The sequence below is a fragment of the Meleagris gallopavo genome, chromosome 2, assembly GCF_000146605.3.
Source record: "Meleagris gallopavo isolate NT-WF06-2002-E0010 breed Aviagen turkey brand Nicholas breeding stock chromosome 2, Turkey_5.1, whole genome shotgun sequence".
In the NCBI taxonomy this organism is placed as follows: domain Eukaryota; kingdom Metazoa; phylum Chordata; class Aves; order Galliformes; family Phasianidae; genus Meleagris; species Meleagris gallopavo.
In genome coordinates this window covers 63944734-63953512 of record NC_015012.2, presented here as the reverse complement: position 1 = coordinate 63953512, position 8779 = coordinate 63944734, and positions in this window count along the sequence as shown.

Genomic DNA, 8779 nt, shown 5'->3' with positions numbered 1-8779 from the left:
TTTTTCTTACCTAACCCTTTGTTTTGTGAACTTTCACATTCAAGGCAGCCTAAGTCTACTGTGGTTTTAGCCTCCAGCAAATATATACGGGAAGGATAATGCTATGAGAAACATTCCCTTGGAATCAACCATTCCGCCTTAATTCTGGAAATCTAATTTATTAGATAATAGCAGCTCTGTTTTATATCCTGTCTTTAATTTTCATGGGAACTGGTTAGGAATGACTTGTTGCAATAGCTGAGTTAAAGTAGCAGCTCCTTAGCAAGGATGGGACCAATTTAAAAATCATCAGTGTTAGTTCCCACACAAGTGAAAAGTCTACTGAGATGTTGAACTCAGCTCTCTTTCTGTTATCGATACTACAGATCTGGTCACTTCTTCCTTCCTTTCATGGGGGGTGGGGGGGAGATGTGACAATCAGTAAAATATGATCCTGTGGAACAGGATTATAACACAGTGTCACACTGGTAGAAGAGAGTCAGATTTGGACTATAAATTATATGTTTTTTTATTGTCTTATTGCTGTAATAAGCAGAACTTAAAAAATTCTTTGACTAACTATCTTATGCAGTGTGTTTTGTTAAAAGTGTAAAACTGTACTTGAAGTTGTGTGTGTTTAGAGTATTCCAGGATATTTCTTCCTTCTGCATTAAGAGTGAGGAACAAGAAGTAATTAAAATATACTAGCTAGTCATTTAATTTGAGTGTTTAACTGTTGGTGCTCTTGCAAATTACTTGTAAAGCGGGCAGAAAAGATTATTCTCGCTCATGATCTGAATTCTAGCAATTTATACAGAAGGCTTCACTAATCATCCAAATAAAAATGTAATTAGAGAAGTACCCTTAAAATCTAACTTATTGTCAAGAAGTACATTGATGTCACAGTTGACAGATCATAAAGCTTAATCACTTTTACTCTTTATTTTAAATCTTAGAATTGTTTGAGCTGGAAGGGACCTATTAAAGTTCATCTAGTCCAACTCCCATGCAGTGATCAGGGACACGTACAGCTACATCAGGGTGCTCAGAGCTTGGTCCAGCCTGACCTTGAGTGTCTCTAAGGATGGAGTATCCACCACTTCTCTTGACAGCCTGTTCTGGTGCTTCATTGCCCTTACTGTAAAAATAACTTTTTATTTATATCCAATCTAAGTCTCTCTTCTTTAAGTTTGAAGCCATTTTCCCTCAACTTATCACAGCAAACTCTGCTGAAGAGCCTGTCTCTTTCTTACAGTCCCCTTTAGATATTGAAAAGCTGCAATGAGATCTCTTCTTCAGGCTGAACAGCCCTGACTCTCTCAGCCTGTCTTTGTAGGTGAGGTGTTCCATCCAGTGGTATTTTTTTTTTTTTTTTTGGCCATCCTCTGGATGTGCTCCAACGTGTCCACATCTCTCTTGTACAGAGGACTCCATATCTGGATGGAGTATTCCAGGTGAGGTTAGACCACTGCAAAGTAGAGGGGCAGGATCACCTCCCTTGACCTGCTCATTATGCTGCTTTTGTTGGAACCCAGGTTACAGTTGGCTTTCTGGGCTGTGAGGGCATGTTGCTGGCTCATGTCCAGCGTTCCATCCACCAGTATCTCCAAGTTCCTTTTTGTCAGAGCTGTACTCATCCCTTTCATCCCCAGCTTGTACTGATAGTGAGGGTTGCCACAATCCAAGTGCCAGACCTTCCGCTTGGTTTTGTCAAACTTCATGAGGTTCTCCTCGATGGCATTCTGTCCCTTGGGTGTGTTGACCACACCACACAGCTTGGTGTCATCTATAAGCTTGCTAAGGGTGTGCTTGGTCCCACTGTTGATACAGTTGATGAAGATGTTTAAGAGTGCTGGTCCTGGTGTGGGCCCCTGAGGTTCTCTGTCTGGACACTGAGACATTGACTGCTCTTCTCTGGGTACAGTCTTGTACCTTGTTTCTGTGGAACAAAGCATAGCTTTAATAATTGCTTGTGAAAAGGAATACTGTACAAGATATAAAAGCTGCTCTCTTGCAGAGTACAGTTTCTCAACTAAAATGACAAAAAAAAAAAAAAGAGAGATTCTTCTAATTAGAGAAATACTTGTTTGAACTCTTCCTGTGTTGCACTGAATGCTTATGAACCAAAGAATCTAATGAGGGAGGGGAGGAAAGGAGATGAAATGTGAGTATTCACTAAGAAGTGATCCCCAGTGAATGTTGAGCTGGGCATTATTTTCAGAGGCTTTTGCCTCTACAGTCTCTGGTACTGGCAGATCCCTTTTGTCCTTGGGTAATTTTCTGCATCCAGTTGTATCATATCAACTCTTAATGAGCTTCTTAGCTTGCTATTGACCAGAGTCTGTTCTGTGTACTGCTTAGCTGCCATCCAATTTTACAACAAGACTATAGATGTATAAGAGAAACCAATTTCATATGCTCAAGGAGACCTGTACCTTCCACTAGATGTTCAGAAGCCTGACTGTTCTTGGCCATGCAGTCAGGGCTTATACAGCAACGTGATTCCATGTTATAATTAAATATGCTGGAAAATGATTTAAACATCGTCATCAAATAACATTGCAGTTCAGTTCAAAATGGGACTACAGTAATGTCAGTAGACTGCATAAGTGAGATTGAATGACTACTGTGTTTCTGTAGTTTTTCTCCTTGATAAGCACCTGCTATGATTTCAGAGTGGTTTGGACAATGTAGAATCAATCACCAAGGTTGGAAAAGACCTCCAAGATCATCTCGTCCAATCATCCTCCTGCCGCTAATATTTTCCTGCTAAACTGTTCTTTAGTACAACATCTAAATGTTTCTTGAGCATGTGTCTCTAGGGATGGTGACTCTGCTGTCTTCCTGGGCAGCCTGTTCCAGTGCCTGACCATTCTTTTGGAGAAGAAACTTTTCCTAATATCCAACCTGAATCTCCCCTGGTGCATTTTGAGGCCATTCCCTCTAGTCTTGTTGCTAGTTATGCGAGAGAAGAGTCCAACTCCCATCTCACCACAGTCTCCTTTCAGGGAGTTGTAGAGAATGGTAAGATCTCCTCTGAGCCTCCTCTTCTTCAGACTTAAGCAATCCCAGTTCCCTCAGCTACTCCTCATAAGATTTGTGTTCCAGTCCCCTCACAGCTTCATTGCCCTTCTCTGGACGCACTCCAGAGCTACAATATCTGTCTTAGAGTGAGGGGCCCAAAACTGAACACAGCACTGGAGGTGTGGCCTCACCAGGGCTGAGCACAGGGGCACAGTTACCTCCCTGCTCCTGCTAGCAATGCTATTTCCGATACAAGCCAGGATGCCATCGGCCTTCTTGGCCACCTGGGCACCCTGCTGGCTTGTGTTCATCTGAGTGTTGATCAACACTCCCAGCTCCTTTTCTTCTACACAGTGTACTAGCTGCTCTGCCCCAAGCCTATAGTGTTGCCTGGGGTTGCTGTGACCAAAATGCAGAACTCAGCACTTGATCTTCTTGAACTTCATCCCACTGGTCTCAGCCCAATGATCCAGCCTGTCCAGATTCCTCTGTAGGGCCTTCCTATTCCCCAGACAGATCAATACTTCCTCCCAACTTGTTATCTGCAAACTTGCTGAGGCTGCACTCAGTGCCCTCTTGTAGGTCATCAATAAGGATATTGAACAGGACATGCCCAACCCAAGAGTTGTTATTGCTGTTATTTAATGCTATTTTCTTGTGCAAGGAAGAAAACTTGGTAATGGTGCTTTACCTGATGTTTATATTGACATCAAAGCAAGTAAGAATGAAATAGAGAACTTGATCTTTGGTGTGTACTTTGAGTGTATCATTAGTGTGTGTTGTGGTTCAGAGTAATAACCTTCTCGGTAGGTCAGTGTACGGTTGCTAGTTCTCTTTTTTCCTCTCCCCCCCCTTTCCCTCCATATTAAATATGTACAATGTTATTTGTGTTTTGTTTCAATTCATTTGTTAAAATCTTGAGTTCATTTCCTTGCATCACATATGGCAAAACTCAATAGATGTAGTTTAAGAAAGCCTTTTTGGTTTGGGCACATAAAAGCAAATTTGAAATTGCCCTTTATTTTTTATATTTTTGAGTGATTTCCTATTTCTGAAATATTTATGTAGCTTAGATTCTTAAAAACCCAACACAGCATTCCAAACTTGAAAAAAATTAAAGCTATCAGCTTATAATTTCTGATACTGCTGGTTGCAGGCAGTGATCTAGAAAATTAAATCAGTACTAGGAAGTTTTCTGAAAGCGTAAAGAAAATGTGCAAGCTTGAGATGTATTTTCTAATCCTATCAGAGTAACCCTAGTTTTTACAAATTGAAGCATGGAGCATTAAACAATCTTCACACCCCTGTACATATCAAAATCTTTTGTTCATAGTGTAGCAATTTAATGAACCTGTTTAGTTTCTTGCAGTGAAATCACTGACCCTTGAAGGTGTGTGGTGGGTGGGGAGGGAATGAAGGGCAGAACAGAGTAGTGGGAAAACTGGAGCGAGACTGCACAAAATTGATAGGGGCAGCGTTAGTCTTTGTATCCACAGAAGTTTATTCAGCACAGCCCACTCTGATGTTCTCAAATTTTTTTTTTTTTTTCCTAATAGCATGTTGTATGCAATTCAAGCTATCTCTGAAAAGTAAAAAAATGGTCTATTTTTCTAAGACAGAAAACCTACAAACCATGCCTCTGCATGTTTTTCAGGGGGTACAGTCTGAGTGCCTGAGATTGCCTCTTGTGTTTTTGTGCAGTATCTCACCTTCCTATTCTGCTATGTGCAGAACGTATTTTTCTGAACGTGGTCTGTAAGTGGGGTGCTATAAACAGTAGATTTAGAAGCCAGACCTTTTCAGGTTTTGCTTAACAGCACTGTTAAATTTGTAGCAAATTCCCTGGAAACTTTGAGTGCTAGTTTTTTTGTATGGCAACTTTGTTGAAGAGTTCTGGTCTGTGCTTACTGTGCAGAAGATAATGGTGTTACATATGGTTTTCTTAGACTGGAAAAGCTTTGGTTGGTTATATCAGGATGTTACTTTAAAATAAAGGATTAAGGCTCTCATTACTTGAACTTTTGTATGTTTGTAAGTTTTGTATGTTTTGTAAGTTTGAATGTTATTATTTCTGTTGCTCCAAATGAGACTGATTTCTGGGACATCGGCATCATCAAATGGTTTTATTTTGTGTTGAATTAAAATTGAAAATATAGGACACTTGATTTTAAAAAATAATTATGGTTGTTGGTTATATCTAGCTTTAGAAATGGCTGGCATGTGGGCATGGTGATTAGTTTGCAAAATCACTTGATTAACTCAGAAACTGCCCTGCTTTATTGTAAGGATTCTTCCCTGAGTGCTTCTACAGTACTGTACTGTAAATTGGTGATGATTCTGATTAATGCATACTAACACACTCATGAATCAGTCCTGATAATTTTTCTCATTTAGGGACCTGAGTTTGACTTGCTCTGCATCCTGCTTAATGGATTAATAATGCTTCAGTTTATACATGTGTGACTTATATGACATAAGAGCCTATAGACACTTTCACCAGAGGAGGGGGAGAAGTTGCACTCTATCGCTATATTTGGCATATTCCTTATCTATTTCCTAGCAAACTATAGATTTTTCGGTGTTGTTTTTAGCAGAACACCTACACTAATGCAGGGCTCCCCATTAGCTTGGGAGCTCTATTTTTTTAACTTGAAATTTCTTGGTGGAAGAATCCTAGGGGCTGCACGTTATTTTTTTCTCAAGCTCCCTGTGTCTTCGATACCAGAACTGCCTCCTATCCCTGTGTGCAACTCTGATCTTAGGTGTGTGATCAATTATTTTTAAACTAATCTTGCCACTAAATACGACAATGTATAATTAATAAAATTCTTCATTTTCTTGACTATGTGTCTACAGTGGCCTACCTCTCAGGTAAAGCACTGAGAGCAGCTTTCTGCAGCAGCATTAGCTGAGGGGAAAGATTAAGGTTTTTTGATGAGAGGATGTTTAATGGGAACCTAAAGAGGTGGTGAGGGGAATGCCTTATTGTTGCTTTCAAAGACGGTGGAAGCAAGGGGAGTTTGGGACCAGTTTAAATGCAGAGGAAAGTAGAAAGAGCATCCACCAATTGTTGGGATTAGGGAAGAAGAGACAGAAGTAAAATAAGCCTACTTATCCTAAAGGTGGAACTGCACCTTTCTAACCAACTCTCGTGAGAATGCTGCACCCACACATGTACTTGCTTGATTAAATAAACTCTTAATCTTTCAAATTGACTTGTGTTGCTTTTGATTTCAGCTATGCTTTACTGTTAACATTCTCATTGGTTTTAGAAGTTACTTTTGTCTTTTGTCTGCAGCTACTTTCTTTTTTTTTTTTTGTTATAAGTTTCTTAACTGTAAAGCCTTTTCTGTGCACAATTGTTTAGATAGACGCAGATCCTCTGAAATTCAGTAAGTACTGAATTTCTGATTAAGACACATTAGATTGCAAGTCTTTTGTGATTGAAACAGTACCATTGGGTTTTAGAGCTAGTTTGCTGATAGGCTGATCTCTGACTTAAGGAGTAGAGGTTTGAAGGTATTAAATTGCATTTTTTTTTCCCCCTCAGTAGTTATTTCTGGCATGTGCTAACATCACAAATAGATAAACTATTTATAGTTATTTCCCCTCTTGTTTTTCTTTTTCCTGTTTCTGTCTGGGTCACTATAGAACTGTTGAAGCAAATGTGATGATCAGAGGGTTTTACGGCATTGTTAAAGTCACAATTTGTACTGAGGTGCAGTTGTAGCCTTCATAAATGGTGCTGGTACCAAGTCATTTATTGGTGCATTGGCATCACATTGGAACAACGATCTGCTTTGCTTTTGTTTTTATTATTTTCTTTTAATTTTATTTTTTCCTCATTCTGCTTGTCTGTTTTGCTGCATTAGAATATGGGGTAACTTGGTTTTCAGCCACTGCTGCCGAATGAGCGATATTCCTTCAGGAGAGATCAGGCAAGGTATGGGATTTGATTTGCAGGTTATAGCAGATGGAAATTCAATCTTTTGTTCGATGGAATCTGCAGAGTTACTTGGCAGGCTCTTACTTCAGTGTAGGCTGATTAACTCTGCAGGTTACTGTCGTCGAGTTAAGTAGATCTCCACCAGCTCTTGTGGGAACTTCTGCTTCTCACTCACACATTCAGATATTTTAATGTGGAAGATGAATCTCACTCAGCGTTGTATCACATCCAGAGCATTCCGTTTTTATTGATGGGCATAACAAAAAATGTCATGCTAATGAGTACCTGTTACATAGTACAGTCTTAACTCTGGCAGTAGCAGAATCCACACTCTCTGACATTCACACCTTTTCAAAGTTTCAAAGAACTTGATACTCTGTTGTTGCTTGTAGCTGGTAATTCAGCTGTATTTCACAGGCTGTCTTTCATGTGGTTTGTATGAACTTCAACATCTAATTGCTCTAGGATTTAGTTTACGCGTGGGTAAAAAAATAAGGCTGTTGCAGGGTTTGTGTGGCCAGTACTTCTGTGTGATTCTTTTCCTCAGAAGGAAAGTGAACTATAAAATGAATGTACCTGTAATGGAATACTTGAATTCATTTCTGTAGCTCTAGGTAGTTAGACTATCACTGTAGGTGTTGAATCACTCCATTTCTGGGCACAAGGAGCTTTTCCAGGAATGGCTGTCATCAGTGGTTTGTTGATATGCAAAATTAAGAATGAAAATCAGCATGAATACCTCAAGATGAAGCAGTTTCCCAATCTAACATTGGTAGAGCTCTAAAGCATGTTCTCAGAAGGCAAGGGGCAGCTGTTCAGGGTGATTTTTGTATCTCTGTATTTTGTAACCTCTTGGCTTCCAGTTCTGATACTGGCAGGATTACAGAGTCCCAGCTATCCATAACTGACTGGCAGCTCCTGGCCTCCGTGTCTTGTCTCTGGGAAAGGGAGTTCATGCTGAGCCCCAGGTTTGGAAGGAACTGGAAACTGGAAATTTCTTTCTCTGAAACTGTTGCTCTTCTGAAAGTTGTCATGGCAGGACGTAATGCTTTGCCACCGTATCTGTCTAATAAGTAAATTACCTGACTATGATTTAGCTGAATTATAAGCAAGTACAAGTGGAATTACCAGTATTACAATACTAGTGGTACTTTCTTATTCTAAGGAAAAAACTGTAGAAAACATTCTGTCAAGTATGACTTGAACGTGTTCAGCTGTAATATAGATCTTATACAAACTTTTGGACTGTATCGGTATGATGAGTTAGAGAATAGAAGTGAGCATAAGGCCTTGTTGTTAGGCATGCTGATCACTTTATTTAAAAAGTCCTGCGTTTCACCTCAGTACTCTCATTTTTACAAATGCTAATGCATGGTATGTATGAACGATGTTCGGATTCAGTGTCTTTATTGCTTGTGTTATACTTGTTTGTTCTGTAAAACTTTTGGTTTCTGTAAAAACAGATCAGTTGCTATGAAAATAGATCACTGGAAGCAGTGTACTGCTGGCTTGTAACTTTAAGTGTAGGCAACCAGCGTCACTCCTAACATTTTGCATGCAAATAAAGGCCTCTTTTCTTCTTTTCTTAACATTTATTTTCTGTATCTGGGCTCTCCGCTTTCCAGACACCAAGCAGCATCTGGAGAGAGCAGTGCCTTGAAGTGTGTTTTAGGTTTTGGTTTTTTTTTTTTTTTTCTGAACACACTCATTTTTCCCTTTAAGTAAAAATGTTATCCGGCCAATTTGTTTCTTAGGACTTTGTTGGTGATCTTCGTCAGCAAGATGTAAGGGCTGACTTCCTGTATGTATCAGCTTTCTAGATTTTGCTGA